Genomic DNA, 18,809 nt, shown 5'->3' on the forward strand with positions numbered 1-18,809 from the left:
CTTTTAAATTCGACTGTTTGGTCCTTGTTTCCACTAATGGCTTTCTCCACTATCAAATAAATCTACTAGACACGTGCAATTGGGTTTAGAAACCAGCCTGACACTACTGGACAGGATAGCGAGAGCAGAACACACTTTGCTCACCTGACCGATTGGATGCAACGTCGCCTCTTCTTTTATTCAAATGAGTAAGAAATAAAAATGTACAAAGATACGTCCTCCCTCATTTCTACATATTGTGGCACTTCTACATCAGCGCTACCACCAAAGCGCCCTTTAGTTCTGTTACAGCGATGTGCGCCCGCACAGCCTCTACCAGCCACCACTCTTGTTTGCAAGAACAGCTGAGAAGTGCGCGCTTTGACCGCCGGGGTGGCGATGGAAACTCAAGCACTGTTTCAGAACAAGCTGGTGTGCTTTACAAAATAAATGATTCAACACCAAGGAACTAGTGAGAGCGAGCTGGACTGTTGCCATGCAGTCAAAATTACGCACGGTATAGATTTTCTGCAAAAATCAAATGCTATCCCCTATAATTGAAAACATATCTAATAAGGTCAGCATGCAGAGGAAAGTATTGACAATATCGGCAACACAAATTAACATGCCTCGTACACATAACACAAATTATCCTAAGAAGGCCGCTTTTCAAGCAAACAGTTTAATTTAAGGCTTACGTGCGCACAAATATTTTATCTGGCTCTTTTTTTTTTTCACAATAAGTAGCTACCGACGCTGTTATCATGGCTGCTAACGTAGTTTGCTCGAGCCCCCGATGCCAATTATTCGAAGGCGTTCTCGCCGCTCTCATAAATCTAAATCCGTATCAGAACTTTGATTTCAGAGAGCGGCGGGAGACATAAATGCATTTTTTAACGCAGCTGGCCACGTGAGCATGCAAAATAGTGAGACGTGCACCGCTCCAGCATCGCTTATATATTAGAACTGGGGGCGCTGAGAGGGCACTCACCACGTTACCCAAAGCATGTGACTCGTGAAATCTCTAACGCCATTTTGGAGCTAACCCTAAGACTGCCGTGGAAGTTTGACATTAAAATGTGAGCTTACGGTCACGTATTGTGTTATTGCATGCTCGTGAAGAGCAACGTGAGTATTCGGGTGTCCGCTGAACATGGCGCAAAGTGAAGAGCATACTAAAACCACACTGCAAAAAATATTTTCCCTTGATTATGTAAAAGACGTAAGTAACATGCTGCCAACCACTTCCATAAAAAGAAAATAGTACACCTGCAATCCCGTACAACCCATAGAAGGTACAACCCATTCAACTTTCACGGAGATCTCCGCAACAAAGAAATAAAGTAACCACTGTTACGGCACAACATCTGCTCTGTAGGGCCATTTCTCATACATTATTCATAATACTATTGCTACATGTCCATAAATAATTAACGTGTTTCCATTAGATTCAACATGAGGCATACGTAGTCGGCAGATCTTTCTTCTGCAAATACAGGGTCATTTAAAATTTCCCAGGCCACTATTCCAACTAATCCTGTGGCAGCGTCACCTGGGAACTTTTGACTGTACCTGCACATACTAAAAAATTTATGAAGTGAATTTAAATGTTTAAAAACCAACAAGGACAAGTTTCCTATTCAATGAAATCAAATTTTATTTTTCAATGATTATAAAACAGAATACAGCACACACATGCTACAAATTGTGTGAACGAAAATATTCAAAAATTTTATTTTATTTTGGCAGCTTTGTAACTGGAATTTAAAATACGAAAAAGGAATATCATAACTTCCAGATACCCAAAGCACCTGTGTTGTTTTCCTATTGTAAAAGTATTGTGCAGACTTCTTTTCTGAAAAAGAGGAAAAACATTTTGTCAGCACAACCACACCAGGCGAGTACAGAGCAAAAGACAGTGCGAGCACAATTAATTTATTCATTTCAAGACTCCTAATAGGCCTTGTTAGAGGCACTGGCTTGCAGCACAAAAATAAATGATCACACATAATAAATAATAATACATATCATACAGAATGAAATTGCTGAAAGCACAAACAACTCCATAAACACACCAAAATATTGGCTAACAATATCAGTTGAGGCAAAAGAAGCAAAGCAGTAATTCAATGTGTCAAACGATACAACAATTAGGGTTATGCCATGCAAGATCACCCAGCATTTTTTTGACCATCACAAATATGGCGGAAAAAATTTTCACATTTCTCGAAGTTCGAAACTCATTCTGGTCATTTATTCCATTGCCAAAAATTTTGCTCCCTAGTTATGAGTCTGTATTATGGCACCAACTGAGTTAAAAGACGTCAAACAACAATTTTTTTCAAAAGTCGTTTTAGAATCCACTCAATAAATGGCATTTCCAACAAGGTAATGATGTGATCTAACTAAAAATAATGACTTACTTATGTATATCAATTCTTCGAGAGCTTTTCCCGCGAGCAATATTGAATATAGTTGCCAGGTTTGGGATTTTTTTCTGGTAACATGGCAAATTCCTAGGACACAAATAAAATATGTGCTGGTGACCTTTCTGACATACTACAAATTAAAAATAATTTACGCACTAAGTTTAGCAGATAGTCTAAAAAAAATTGTGAATTTCACTTTTTTGGGGAAAAGCTCTGTATTCGGCATCAAAAAGCTTGCTTTGGTGGTCGGACAAAAATATGCACAACATTTCATTTTGAAGCTTTGTGTACTACCTCAATATAGGTGAAGTTACTAAAGGGTATTATTTTTAAACTCGAGAAGTACTTTTTTGAAATTATGTATCTCCAACAGCTTTACCCCTACATTACTCAAGAGCCATGAAGCACTCGCAAGGGCAATCTTCAACAGACTTCCACAGACCTGAGGTACACACAGCAAGCTTGATGCGGAGCAATTGAAATTGGAATGGGGCTATCATCTGCATTCCAATGCCAACAGAGGTGCACTACAATGAATGTCGTTAAAGTGTGGAGACCAGTAGCGTAGCAAAAAAATACTTTTTGCATGGGGGTGGTGTGTGAAGGGAAGGTCACTTTGGACATACTTTATGTACATTCTTGTGTGTTTGCATGTGTGAATGTAGGTATGCACATGCAGAACCAAAAAAATCACAGCATATCTACGAAGTGAATGATGATGTGTGGGGCGAAGCTTCAGAGGGTTTCATCGGTAACCATGAATCTGTCTGTCTGTCTCTCACTCACACTAGCACCTTCTGCTTAGAATTTGATAAACTAGGCGGTCATGAACCGGTCACATTAGAAGTACAATCTACGGCTTTACGATAAAAAATACCTAGACTGTGCTGGGGGTGGGGAGAGTTAAGCAGCTGCTCCTGCCTTCCCAGCTACGCCACTGGTGATGACTCCCAGATGAGCTATCAAGCCGTTAAAAAGTATGCAGTACACAATTGTCCCTTACGCACAACATAAACAAGACTATCGCCTTGGCTACCAGTTCTTAATTTAAAGTTTTTTTCGCTTCTGCATTCATATGACAGGCTTTGGGTCTCAGGAACCAGGGTGCTCTCCTGAAAGCCAGAAAAATAAGAAACGGTTGTTTTATGATGGCGTTTATCAGTGTACTACATCAATGCTACTAGCATGCTATAAGACATATCTACTTAATATGACTAAATATTTTTATCAAGTGTATAAAACACACCTACTGCATTTGCAAAACTCTCCAGGTAAGCAGGATGTCTGACTTTATATCTATAAAGCTGCATGGCTCACCTAAAAGTCACCACACTGAACCCAGTCCTTGTAGCACCCCTTCATTAGCAATGGAATGCAGATGATAACCCTAATCCCCTTTCAATTACTCTGTATAGAGCACCAAATTCACTCTCTGTATTCCAGATCAGTGGGATTCTGCTGAAGATTGCCCTTTTGAGTATGTCATGTCGCTTGAGTTACGTAGACAAAAAGCTAGTGCAGATACATATGTAAAAAAAATATTTTTCGAATTTAAAAATAATACCCTCTAGTAATTCCACCTATAATTAGCTTGTCTATAGAGCTTTAAAATGAGATTTTGTGCATAATTATAGTTTGACCACCAAGGCATGTTTTTGATGCTGAATACCGAGGTTTTCCCAAACAAAGTGACACTCACAATTTTTTTCAGAGTATCTGCTATAACATCAGTGCCTAATTTATTTTCAATTTGCAGCATGTTGACAGGTCACCAGCACATATTTTATTTGTGTCCTTGGAACTTGCCATGTTCCCGAAAAAAAAAATCGCAAATGTGGAAACTTCATTCAATATTGCTCGTGTGAAAAGCCTGCAAAGAATGAATATACATATAGAAATCATTATTTTAAAGTTAGATAACTTCCTTACCTTGCCAGAAATGTCTTTTATTGAGTGCATTCCAAAAAATTCTTTTGAAAAATTTGTTGTTTGACACCTTTTACCTTACAAGGTGCTAAACAATAGGCTCTCATAAATAGGGAACCAAATTTTTGGCAAAAAAAAATAAATGACCAGGACGACTTTCGCACTTCAAGAAATATGTGGAAGTTTAATCAGCCATATTCGTGATGGTCGGAAAAACGTTGGATGATTTGGCATGGAATGACTCATTAGAGATAACATTAACAGATGATTCAAGAAATGTGTCTAATATTTTTAGAAGTTAGAGAAAAGAAGCATTTGCGTGCTAGATGCGACATTGCCCCTCATGTGGTAGAAGGCATCTTCAGATAGGTACAAACATTTTTTATGGCAGTAATTATAGAAATGAACACAATTACCTATTTATTCAGTGGTAATAGCTGGTTGGATTTAATGGGCGAATTGAACCCCATCCTACAAATAGTCCATAGCCAGTTTAAAATTTAGGAAAAGCGGCCACTGGTAATCACTGCAGAGCGATGCATTCTGCTCAATTTAGCTGGCGAAACGGAAACCACCGCACCAAACAGTGCATCTACTATTCACTTCGACAATGCCCTCCACGGCGACACTGTTTCTCTTGCACTGGGGGAGAAGATTAAGTGAGCGTCGATAAGTAGGCACAAATCGAAGTGTCTAAATTGACGGTTGATAACGGCTAGAGAAGCAGTGTCATCATTGAGGGCGTTGTCGAAATGAATGGTAGATGTGCTGTCTGGTGCATCGGTTTTCGTTTCGACAGCTAAATTAGGCAGATTGCATCACTCCACGGTGATTATCAGTGGCTGCTTTTCCAGAATTTAAAATTGGCTATAGACTTTTCATAGAAAGGACTTGAATTTGCTTACTTGACTCGACCAGCTACTACCACTGGTAAAAAAAGGTAATCGTCTTATTTGCTATAATTACTGCTGCAATTAATGTTTCTGCCTATCTAAAGATTTTTTCTGTCACACAAAAGGCAATGCCGCAACTAGCACGTACCTCCTTTCTCTAATTTTTGAAGAATATTGGACACATTTCTTCAAACACCCTGTATTTCATACACATGCAGACAATTTGAGGTAAAAACAAATGATGAAGAACGAGCAAGAAGAAATAACGAGCTGATAAAGAGACAGCCCGATGGCCAGGAATGTTTTTTTGGGGGGGGGGGGGGGGGGAGGGCATATGAAATGCTCAGTAGGACAACCCACAACATGTGAATTTGGGGGGGGGGGGGGGGTACAAACTTTTGGGGCACCCCTCTGGCTACAGGCCTCCACTGAGCACACTTCCTTGGAATACAGGTGATGTCACATGAGCAGAAGGAAAGTTGTCATTATTAACAGATGTAAACGGAGGTCTGCACAAAAGAAAGTCTTTCACCCAAGTGAGCAGATTCAGAGGAATGTTTTGCTGCGTTAGTAAAATATGTAGCGAGAAACCCTATCAAGAGCTGTAGAAAAATATGAATACAATGCATCAACCTGAGAGCCCATGTCAAGTAACCAATGTATACAGTCAAAAAGGCTAGCAAGTCTAGTGTCACATTACAAGACTTACGAAAACCGCACTCATATTTGAAAATTATATTAGGAACTTCCAGCTAAAGCCTTGCCTTGCAACTGGAAAGTTGCTTCTCATCACAGAATAAATTTCTTAATTGTTATACAAGTTGGCAATGATGGGTCTGATCTTACTAGCTTAAAGGTGGCCTGAGCATGCGCTCTCAAAACAAAGGTATAGTTGATGACTTTTTATACAAACTCCTTCATGGCACTGCCACAAATCCCACTGAAATAATTTAAACTTACGAACAAAATTTGGATGCCCTAGTGAGTGCTGTTTAGACTTTTTGTACTCTAGCTGACTAATTTGGTGTGATGTCAAACACAGAAACAATGTGCCAACGATGTTTACAATACTCTTGTTAGGTTGCCAGCACTAAATGTTTGCACTCACTATGGCTCGAAGTTGCCAGTGTAAAATTCAACGCAGAAATTACAACTGGGGCTCTTGAAGGTCTCCTTTCGAAGGCTATGTTTTGAATGTGCGATGTTGAAAGCAAATTTCAAACTGGATAATGACAACAAAGTAAACATCACTACGTGGTACAGGTTTCTTTCACACTCACTAACATGGAAGAACATTAACAATGAGTATGAAATCTTGACTGCAGTGCTATGGCCTCATGCAATGAAGATATGGATATGCTTATGAGCAGCTTGATCACCTGTCACTGTTCCATGCTGCTGGACTGAACGCTGAACCATCCAGAATTGGCAGTGGAGGATGCAGCAAAAATGATGGCGCTTCATAATTTGCTGGTGGTGCAAAGACACAAATTTCTGCAACATCAGGTAACCAAGGTGCTTGTGGCATGAACAGTCATAGTGGCGCTGGCATGAGAGGCGACAGCTGGCCCAAGAACAATAGAAGCAGCACCTGAAAGAGAATAAATAGTGAGTGTGACATTGTAACTGCTGTGTCATGACCCCGTGACATGAATAATGTGACATGCTTGTCTAACACAATGTCAAACCTTTTTCATCAGTCACGTGTGTGCATACCTGCACACTACTGTCTGCGGGATGTGGGTATGACCCACATGTGATTCACTGCCTATGTTAACTCAGAAACAGCAAGAATGCACTTTGGAAATCTCTTAGTAAGCATTAAGGAGACAGTACAACAGTACATCTGTTGCCAACAATAGCGGCTTCACAACGAGTGAAAATTTCAATGAAAAGATACAGTAAATATCAGTTGCGGCTGCATTTGAACCTTATAATTCCAGGTGGTGTACATAGCTACACTAGTGGTTTTAAATTTTCCAGAAAAGACTAATCAGGCATCGTATTGAAGCAATGTCGAGTGTGTTTGCAATGTTGGCTATCCTTCTTTAAAACAATGTTATAAACAATAAATATGTACTCATATATGACTCAACAAGCTAAGCACTGTTTTACCTGGCAGAAATTATGATATGCGCATCATGGCACCATGGCATGCACCTGATTTTGATAAACCCGAAGTCTGATAAACCTGATTCTGATAAACCTGAAGGCATATTATTGTACCATCAGCTACTCCCGAGACATCAGTGCGATTGACATATCTGATAAGCCGTTCATATGTTAGCAGCTCCTAAGTTTACACAAAAATATATATCAACTTAGTAACAGTAGACTCAAGGAGTGGAAGAATACAGCCAGGACAGCTTGCCTTGAATCTTTCACATGAAATCGATCTCCACAAATCATGAGATTCACTGTATTGCATTTAGATTCAGTCCAAGAGAATGTTTAAACCACACTTTTTAAAGTTCTTTTTTTGGCCTCTGCTGCACTGTGAATAATAATTATATCCCAGGTATAACACAAACAAAACTTGAAAAAAACAGTACATCTATAACGAGTGTGTTAAATCAAATATATGTAACAAAATATCAAAGTAAGTTTATATGAGCTTTAAAAACATCTTGGCACTAATCACCTGAGCCAATTATTTGCCCTGTAATATTTCAGTTCTCCCTGAAAAGAATAACAACTTTCCAACTTAGTATACAAAAGTTGACACTATCGCCACCCATCATGTAAACCATTTTACTATTTATAAGCTAGTAATGACCAAAGCACATAGACTTGAAAGTGTGCAAGAAAGGCATACCTTTTGTGAATGTAAAAGATTCTGCTGAAATAAATTGTAAGGTTTGTTTCTAATTGAAAAAAATAATTGATTCTGTTTCAGTCACAATATTGAGGTATCAACTCTGTTTCCAGGTGAACAAATGAATTGATTCTACTTCATTAACAACATTAAGATATCAACTCTGTTCCTTTTAAGGTGGAAGTGACATCAAAGATATTAAGTAACTCTCACCCTACAAACTTCAAACAGAACTGAAGAGAAAGAACACAACGTTTTAATGAAGCTTCACCTTAAAAGAATCAACTACCTTCATGATAAGTGCCCCACTATGGTTGAAATATTTTTTTCACTTTTCTAATCTTTGACCAGCAGTCTTTAACTGGAGATAATGCCAGCCATTTAATCTGTAGATAATTTGATAAACGCCAGTAGTTAGCAGTGTCTTCAAATATTTTTTTTTCATCCGGGCGTCTAAATTTTGCTGCAAATACTCAACAGCAAGTAGCACCGCATTGTCACTTTATTAGCAGGCATCGTCACTTTAATACAGCTGTATTGGTCCATGACAAAAACATATCCTTTTTTTTCTGAGTTCAATAGATCCTTTTCTTAATTGTGGTGTTCTTGCCACTTCCAAATCTTATCGCACAGGTAATAAGTTCTTGCATGTATCAGTGTCACTTACTAGTGTTGCATAAGCACACTATTTGAACTGTCAGAAGATAGCTGCATGTGGCTAAATGCACCCTAGCACGGTTTGAATGTCTCATTTACTCATGCAGGCTAGTACTAGATAGCAAACTATTAAATTAAGCATGGACGAAATTGATACGTTGTCTAAATGTTCCTCATGCCTGTGCAGCTAGTACTCCCCACTAGGACGCATTGCTTCAAGGTATAAACACGGGCAAGCACAGAGTTTAGCAACCACATCAAAAAAGTTTTTATCTCTGGCAATAAAAAGCAATTTGATTACTTTCTCTAATAGTAACCAATGAAGGTTAATACTAAATGTGTTATTTACCATAATTGGTCACTAGGACCACCTCAATGCTAAATTTACAAGCAAACATGTATGAAAACCTACAACTTTCTAACTTTTTCACCAGCTATAGAAATTATTTCGTGCTGTACACATATCGAATTACTCTTTGCCTACAGAAAGAAAACTCTGATAATCAGCTAATACAAACTATCGTATTTCACTAAATGTTATCTCTCTATGAAAAAAATCCCCAATATGGACTATATTCTTCATGTACTGAAAATTCTACGATTGTTCTATACAGCAAATTTTGTACTAACCAAATTGAAGATTAACAAATTTTTAAAATAATTCCTGGCTTTTTACGTCCCAAAATCACGATATCATTATGAAGGACGCATTACGGAGGGGCCCGGAAATTTTTACCATGTGGTCATCTTTACTTGCAAGTTCCGTAGACTGTCACGCCACCCCGCGGCTATCAGCGAAATTTTTTCAGAGAGTATCCGAGTAGCGGCGCTCCAAAGGTGTGTTTTCTTTTTTCTTCTTCGAGCCGTTATTATCTCCCCCCCCTTCCTCCTAATTGCAGCAGTTGGCATGAAATCACCAAATTTAAAGGCTTCAAAAGCAATCGAACGTGCCGCGTGCCTCATTCGCGTCGAGAAGAGTCAGCCTCCACGCCTTGCCAAGAGACGCAGCGAGGAAAAAAAGAATGAATGGTGAAGTTGAGATTCGGCAAGACACGCACGACGCCATTAAAGGGTTTTGTCAACACCAACAAATTCTGTAGCAATAGGTAAGAAAATGACAATAACTGATTTGTGTGCATGCTATCATTATTTTTATGAGTACAATTGAGGCGTTCATTAAAAAAAATGAAGTAGAGCTTGCGACAGCCTGTTGCAGTAGCACTAACATTGCGGTGGTCGTTACATATCATTTATGGTTTTGCTTGTGTCAAACCCTAGTTTATGGTCGCCGTTACATCGCCCCTCGTTTAAACCCGGCACCCGTATGCCATCACTTGAATGAGCTCGAGCTGCATAGTTGTGGTCAGCGTAGCGGGAACGAGCTGCTTAGATTATACTTTAGAAATACGTAACAGTTTGTGAATGAAGCACTTAGCATGTTGTGCTGTGAAAGATAATTATACACTTAAAGCCATTTCTTAAATATTCGTTGGTGAAGTTACAATTAGTTTTTTTTTTATGCAGACCCACAGATAAAGAATCCTGCAAGGAAGCAACTGAAATCATCAGCTGATCCTTCTGAAGGTTTGCCTAGGCGGTCTTACAAGAACTTGTCACGAACGCAAACCGCAGCGGAACGTAGTGTTCGGGCATCTGTGAGGCGTTCTCAAGGTTTATATCATTTGAAAATATGTGCATATGATAGTGGCATTACTGTGTAATATTTAGTTCATCTGGTGGCACATGCTCAATAAAGGCTGGTTTTTTTGTTTTTTTTTCGGACATTCCGAGCTCTGATTATTGCATGAAACTTACAAAACAGTTAAGAGCTTCACATGCGAAACCACCATGCATTCATGATGCATGGTGCAGGGGAAGATCCACGTTTAGTACGCGAAAAAAAAAAATGCAGCACCTTTGACTTGGGCCTAAACAAACTGATTTAGATTTTGCCTGGGCATGCATATGGGCACAGTTTTACTACATGCAGCAACCAAGAAATATTATTTTAACAAAATAATATTATATTTAAAAATGCAAAAGCCTTTGAGCTTGCCTGTTTAAGAGAAGCCGCTGCATGCACATTGCAACCATGTGCTTTCAGCGTCGTGAATTGCCTGCTCTGTAGCTATAATGGCCCTGAAAACTAAAGTGCCACAGCATAAAGAACTAGCACTGAATTCATCTCTGGACTTTTCATCTCTGGACAAGAATTCATCTCTGGAATTCATCTCTGGCAAGCAGCTGCACTAGCGAATATAAATAAGTGCTATAGTATTGTGGCATATATTCTTTAATGTGTCAAAAATATTGGCATTGCGATAACTTAGTGAAATCTTACATCGGTAAGTATTCGCTCAAAACAGAGGACGTAGAAGGAAATGCAGAATGTTGTAACACTATCTGGGTTTTTGCGTGACAAACCACGCAATGCCTTTAGTGGAGGGCAACGTGCACGGACATCGCGTGGTACTCGGCCTCTAGCATTCCACCTACATCGCAAAGCAACCGCCGCGGCCGGGATCGAACACGCGACGCTCGTGTGAGAGCAGAACATCGTAACCACCACTTTACCGTGGCACACACGTATGAAGCATTGAAGAACAGTAAGATTACTTGTGTCACCGAACGTCAGTGCACGAAAGGCACGTCTTGCAGACCGGCTTTGATTAGCACGAAGACGAAAAGTAAGCTAACATTGCTATACAGAATCTTCCAAGTCATATGTGAATTCCACTTTGTGTGGCTTCTGGCGGACATGAGACGTCTGCAGAACCACAGATGCCTTGCACAATGACAGATGGGCTACAGGCTTTCACGCCACAAGTGATGTGTTTGGCATTCAGGATCTCTTCGCCTTCAGTGAGGCATCGTATCCGAGTTTGTGAAACGTTTGGGTGGCGCATAATATCCGAGTGCAAAAAGGGCAGAGCCATCGCGAAGAAAAAAAAAAGCACTTCAGTGCAGGCCGCACATGTACTCAGCGACTGCGATACTGTCTGTGGGCGCCATATTGAACCACCCTATGCAACCCCTATAGGCGATGAAACTTGCGAATAGTGCACTGACAGTGTACAGTACACGGGCCTTCACCACTACCCGTCCATCACAACGCGGCTACCACAGCCAATTCGCACGCTGTTTTAGATTTCTTGAGTTGAAAGTTCTCTCTGGCTGTTGGCACCTCGGTGCTACCTGCCACCAGCCACCTTTTATTAAACACCGTAGAGGAGATGAACTTCGGCCCGACGGGGAGAACACGCCGGTAGGCTGCAGCGCGCCAAGATTTCACGGTAGATATCATCTCGTCTTATGCCACAGCGGCGTACCGGTACCATAAACAGAGGCTCACCTAACGCCGCCAGCATAAAGGGAGGCGCACACATTACACGGCTGCACTACGGTGCTAACAAGCCCGAACCACAGAACACCTACCAGTTTAGAGAACGGAAACTGTACCATTGGGCTGTTGTATCGAAATAACATGCAAATACGTAGAGGCGACGTACTGAACTGCAATACTACTAGGCGAGATGGCGCTGGTAGTACTATCATCATCAATAAACAGACGCATTTTTTTGCTGCAGGTGGGAGGCTTGCTGCTGGTTTGCGCTGCTGGCTTCCTCTGTTATTTTGTTTTTTTTTCTCGTTGCTAAATCGCGGTTCGCATGTGTAATTATCCCAAGGTGACGTAACTCGCCACGACTGGCAAAAACAACGACAATCAAGTAAGGTTTGCATCGTTTATTGCAAGTTTCCAAGCGGGTACAACTGATGCATATATTGAGGTCCGCACAAAACAAGTCACTAATACATATCAAAAGCTTTCAACCCATTTGTAAACACTCTTGAAAGCTAACAAGCATATGCATATAACAAAACATCGAGATCGCTGAATGACCGTCACTCTCATTGTGTTGCGGCATTGAGTTTAACGGCGTGGCTTCAAGACAAGGGTCCGATTCTACCGTCACTTGCGGTGCTTACCCTGTAGTATTTATTTATTAAATTATTTTCCTCAAGGGTCCCTAACAAAAGGAACATTACATGAGGGGTGGGCATACAAGACTTGGGTAAAAGCAAAGTTGGATGTGCAACAAAACAAAAAACAGAAATTTTAGGACATGGCAGGTGGGGGCTCGCTGCTGGTTCGTGCTGCTGGCTTCCTCTGCTATTTAGTTTTTTTTTTCGTTGCTAAATCGTGCTTCGCGTGCGTAATTATCGCCAGGTGACCTTGAATTGATCTTGAAGTGAAGTGAATGCATGATGTGGAATCGCGAAGGAAACTTGCGCATTGCCGATTGATGGCTCGTGCAGTGAGAGCAATGTAGTTTTGCTAAATTTGTTAAACGATTGCGGATGCGTGCAGTTCTGAAACTTTCTCGCTCCGCAATGCTACATTGAGTACTTTACAATTGTGCAAGGTCCCGTCCTGTCGACAGGGTAGGTACTATATTTAATTCTCAGCCGTGAGTCCATAGCATAGGTAATATATATTTAGGTGATGGGCCTGAAAAATATTTCAGGCTTGCCACATTTATTGTTAGAGTTATGTTACACAGTTACTATAGCTAGAATTTCTCGTCGCAGGTAATGACCGGTCTGCTGAGTATGCAGCTAACATGTATGCTAAAGGAACAGAGTTATGAGGTGTGTGCCTACACATCGAACAGGCCCAATTCCAAGAAAATAAGATTTATGCATGCATTGTACATTTTTGTTACCCTAATAATGTAAAAGGCTCTGCTCAGCACAATCTCTTTTTTGCATAGACGTATCGATGGAACTTGAACACTTCCTTGCAAGCAAAAACTCCCGACATCAGTTGGTAGTACATGATGTGAATCTGTCCAAATACTGAATCAATAAAGATCGCATTTATTATACACTTGTTATTGTGTTTACCTTTTCAGTATATTTGTGCTTGAAAGCTGAAGTTGTTTTCTCCCTGCTACTTTTAGAGGTTAGAACTTGAAATATGTACTATCTTACCGCGTGGCTGTAGATAAGTCAAGATCGTGCATGTTTCAACTACCTGTGTGAAATCCTAGATTCTTTTCATGACAGTAGTGCACAGAATTTCACTTCGTAGTTGTGGGCACTATACCTATGACAACTTAACTTAAACAGAAGCAGATGTGCTCAAAATAATCTGGAATGTTTCTCTGCTATATGAAAAAAAAAAAAACAGTACCACATCAAATGAACACAATCTTGCTCGTCATCTTTACGATTTAATATTTTTAAGAGCCCATTGAACGTACGTGCAAAGCTAAGGCAATTGAGTGCAGCCTTATGAGCTTTGGCACATCTTTTTGTAAACTTGTATGAGCTAAGCACAGTTGTTAAGACAAAACAGTTCTGGGTATAGTTCGTAAACTGTCACAAGACACAACTAAATGTCCGAAAGCCTGTTAATCCCGCTGATTTGGGGAAGGTTCATATTCTAATGCAATTAATAATTTCTAACGATTTACATGCCAACCACAAAGTGATCATGAGTCGTACAATAGTGGGCAAATTTAAATCAATTCTGGCTTCCACAGGTTGAAACAAATGATATTGTAGCTTCGCAGGAGACCAGAATGCTTGTTGATACATTTGTTCCGACATTTTGTATTCAGATTTTTCATATTTTCAAACTTCCATCTTTTAAGGGTCAGCTTAGTTTCCCTGCACCAATGAGAACTGGTTCACAGCTGTGCACGAGAAGTTCAGAATTTGTGCAGCCCGAGTTCAGCAGTACAGCATCACAAGTGAATGACATGGTCCTAACAAGGTGAAATCCTTATTTTTGTTCGCTTAATTTAATGAGGTGCAAACATCTAGGCAAAACACACCGCACTTGTCAAGGCGGGTACGGCACCTACGTCTAATGCTATGTTTTTCCTTTTTAAAGAAATATACTTCCTTAGTGGGCAGAGAACGTTTTCAGAAGGAAGATAGAGCCGAGAGATAGGCTCTATCTTCCTTCTGAAAACATTCCTTGCGCACTAAGAAAGTATATTTCTTTCAAAAATGCAATACCAACCAGCCCAAGTAGCCACTCTTTTGTTGTAGTGCTATGTTGTTTGTTAAGCTGTGCGTGCAGCTCCACCAAACCAGTGCCATCAGAGCAGGAGGTACAGGAAAATCATGAACTAGTTTTAGTGCTGTACCTCTCCTGCGCTTTTTTAAATAAATGGCACGGTTTAGAGGGTGCCATTGCTGCACCACTGAAACGAATGGTGAGGTACAGCACTTTATAAAATGGATCATGTGGTGCAGGCGAATCTAACAAACCCTTAAGCACACGAAGGTCTTAGCATTTCACCCCCATCGAAATATGGCCACTGTGGCTGGGAACAAACCTGTGTTGTTGAGCTCAGCAGTGCCTCAGAATCTAAATAATAGTGTTACAGTTTCAACGTTATTGAAGTGTAGATTCCATGCCACGCTAGACAGCCAATGCTCGTGGCCAATCTAAAGCACCCCTCCACGATATGCATGGTAAAGCATTCACAAATACATCATTGCATGTGTGAGGTTCGAGATGACCTGTTGTAGTGGACGTTCAGATGTTTCAACGTGCTCGCAGAGTGGACATGCGGAGGTAGGCATTCTATTGTTGCATGGCAGTCGGGAAAAACAAGTAACATTACCAGATATCAATGCATGAAATTTTCCAAAGAAATTAACTCAGTTAACTGGTAAACAACAGTACTTTATACATACATGTAATGGTACCTAGTAACACATGTATCACTCGGGGCTGCTTCTTCACAAGGCATGTCATGTTGCAGGTTCCTTCCCCATTGTACACAGCTGCTTCCATGTCAGGTAGGCCAGGAGGCTGTGGCAGAAAAAGAAGTATTTCTGATTATTGTGACGCTTTATTTGTCACACTATAGCAAAACCACACCCATAATTATGTGATGTTTCTCGAATGCGACTGCGGTAAACTATTAACTCGTAGGTTTTTCGCACTAATATATGGGCTAGCTACGAAGACACATGCGAGGCGACAGTGATGTACTTGCCTTCTTTCATCACAACGGCCTGGTTTGTATTACCTGGCCATATAATTTCAGAATTAACTCTTGAGTCAGCGACTCGTTCCTACGTTAAGCTACGCTGCAAGTAACGCACGTTCTTCCGGTGACAAATTGAGACGTTAAAAAATTTTAAAATTTAATATTGCAATGCGCTGCCGCCATGTGACATCTATGCAGTCATTGGCAAAAAAACTACGTATGTTGAAATGAACCAACTAGCCCAGCAAGCAACCGTCCTTAAAAAACTGAAGTGGTTTCTACTCACCGGCCCAGGAATGCAGCAGTGATGAAAAATAGGGCACTGTGGAATTACAATAGGTATGATGTTGTGAGAGGAATATGGAAAAGGGTCATGGTTCCTGGGCTGACGTTCGGCAATGCGGTCTTGTGCATGAGATCAGAAGTTCAAGCAAGATTAAAAATTAAGCAACATGGAATAAGTAGGCTTGCTTTAGGAGCTCACGGGAATATACCGAATCAGGGAGTACAAGGTGATATGGGATGGACATCATTTGAGGGCAGGGAAGCAGGCAGCAAGATAAAATTTGAGAAGCGATTGAGAGAAATGGGGGAGGAGCGTTGGGCTAGGAAGGTTTTCAGCTACTTGTACATGAAGACTGTCGATACAAAATGGAGGAAGCAAACCAGGAAATTGACTGGTAAATACTTAGAAAACAGCAGGTGGCCAAATCAAAAAGAACTATTGGTTAAGAAGAAAGTGAAGGAAACAAAGACTGACATGTGGAGAATTGGCATGATTAAGAAGTCCGCACTAGAGATCTATCGAACTTTTAAGCAGGAAATTGCCAAAGAAAGGATCTATGATAATACTCGGGGTAGTTCTCTACTGTTTGAGGCCAGGACGGGAGTATTGCGAACCAAGACATATCGGGCAAAATACAAAGGGGTAGACACAGTATGCAGTACGTGTGGTGAGGAAGAAGAAACTGCCAAACACTTAATAATGTTCTGTAAAGGGCTTCACTCTATAGTTCAGGATGATGGCGCAGTTTTTTTCAATGCACTGGGGTTTAGGGACAGGGAGGGCAAAATAGACTTTAAGCGGGTAGACTTAACTAGAAGGAGGTTATCTGATTGGTGGCTAAAGTCAAGGCACGAGTGCAAATTAAACCCTTCACTGCAAAGTACAAATCCTCAACCTCACTATTTAAAGGAAAAAAAAGATGAATCTAATGGTTAGTTGACTAAGTATTACGGCTAGGTGGCGTTAGCCGCCGCCCGATCTAAAGGGTACAGCCACATCCATCCAACTAACCATCCAATAGCGCGAGTGGCGAGAGAGGTCAGTAGATTCACTCTGGGTGTTTTAAGCAGAAACGCGCCGCGGTTGATTTTTTCGACCCCTACATGTGATTACTTGAACTTGAGAGTTTTCGGGGCCTGCCCGAACACTGTCGGCATAGAGTATGCAACTACTCTGGACAAGTACTCAGAGCGCAATGAAAATGTCACGCTCGAAATGTAAACACGACGAACGCAATCAATCCGCGATTTCTGTAAATGCTGTATTAACTAATCTCAGTACGCACTCCGTCTTAGAAAAAGCATGCATGATACAAGCCGTGCGAAAACGACATGGACAAAGGAGCACTGCGTTTATGGCCTCGACTTTACTCGAAGCTGCCTAATTTGAGATATTTCGACTACATGACAACGGTCATTAGTGGCACGAGCTGTAAGCCAAACGGCCAGTAAGTGAGAAGTAAGGCACTCACCTCCAAGATGCAGAACAGATAAAAAAGCATCGCCAGCCGGGTCCCGTTCCGTGTGTGCGGCCTGGCTTTTGAGGAGGGTAGTCGGGCTATGGTAGCACCATAGTCGGGCTAGTGAGTAGAGTAGTGACTGCCGACGGATGAGTGACGAAGGCGGTGCGCCCGCCGCGGTCGAATGGTTCCTCTTTCCGCGATGCCTGCCTAAACCGCCGTTTGGGAACAATACAGTTCCGTAGAATAAAAGCGGTGCAGAACACTCCGCGGCGATGGATGCAATGATGGTATGCGAGTATAAATTTCTGGAGCTCACCCGTATTGAAAATGATTACTTTGGTCTAATTTTTCTTTTTTTTTTGTTGGCGGAGGAGTAACTTGTTTTTTGCACTATTTAGTGAAACATGATTGGTAAACGTGTGCTGTATTCATAAAATTTGCGAAGTGGTGAAGTCTGATTTTTAAACGTGTGCTTTTTTCTGACGCGCCAGCCTACAAACTTCGGCCGCTCGTTCTGTTGGAAAGAGAGGCTTTACGGCTCTGCTTAGGACTTCCAAAGTATACTGCAAATGCAGTGTTATACCTTGAAGCACAAATACCAACCTTATTATGTCGCTTTAACATTCTTACTGAGCAGACCTTTTTACGACTATATGAAGCACCGTTTAACCCTGAACAAATTATTTTTATTTCCAATCCTGACCTATTCTTCTCCGTGCATTGGCCCAGATTTCACAAACCACAAATAGTATTTGTTCAATCGTTACTTGAGCCTCTAAATGTACACGTTCGTGATCTGATTCATTTAACTGAGCAAAAAATTCTCCAGAAATTGTTTACCATGATATCTTCCTAACACACGCTAAGCTATTACCTACAGGCATTTTAAGTGGTTTATTGCAGGACCATTTAAGTACTCTGCCAACAAATGTCATTATAGCAACGGACGCATCTCAATCACATGAAAAATCAGGCGTTGGAATATATTGCCCGCACTTGATTGGTCATTTTCACTTCGCTTACCGGATTTTCTTTCTGTCTTTCTGGCTGAATTCATGGCATTAATGTTAGCTTTGCGAAAGGTAAATATTTCCATTCCAGTCGTAGCAGTCATAACTGATTCATTATCAGTGTGCTCTTCTCTGACCGCATCTGGTCACTCACCTATAGTGAAACTTTTTAAATCATTGATCCCCTGTCATCTCCGAAGTATTCATTTAATCTGGACACCAGGGCACAAAGTATTTTGTTAAACGAAATAGCTGATTCTCTTGCGAAGGCATCCCTTTCGACACCAATTATTCCTATTTTCCCTCATACAGTACACATTACGGTGGCGCGATTTCGCA

This window comes from Rhipicephalus microplus, chromosome X (genome assembly GCF_043290135.1).
Source record: "Rhipicephalus microplus isolate Deutch F79 chromosome X, USDA_Rmic, whole genome shotgun sequence".
In the NCBI taxonomy this organism is placed as follows: Eukaryota; Metazoa; Arthropoda; class Arachnida; order Ixodida; family Ixodidae; genus Rhipicephalus; species Rhipicephalus microplus.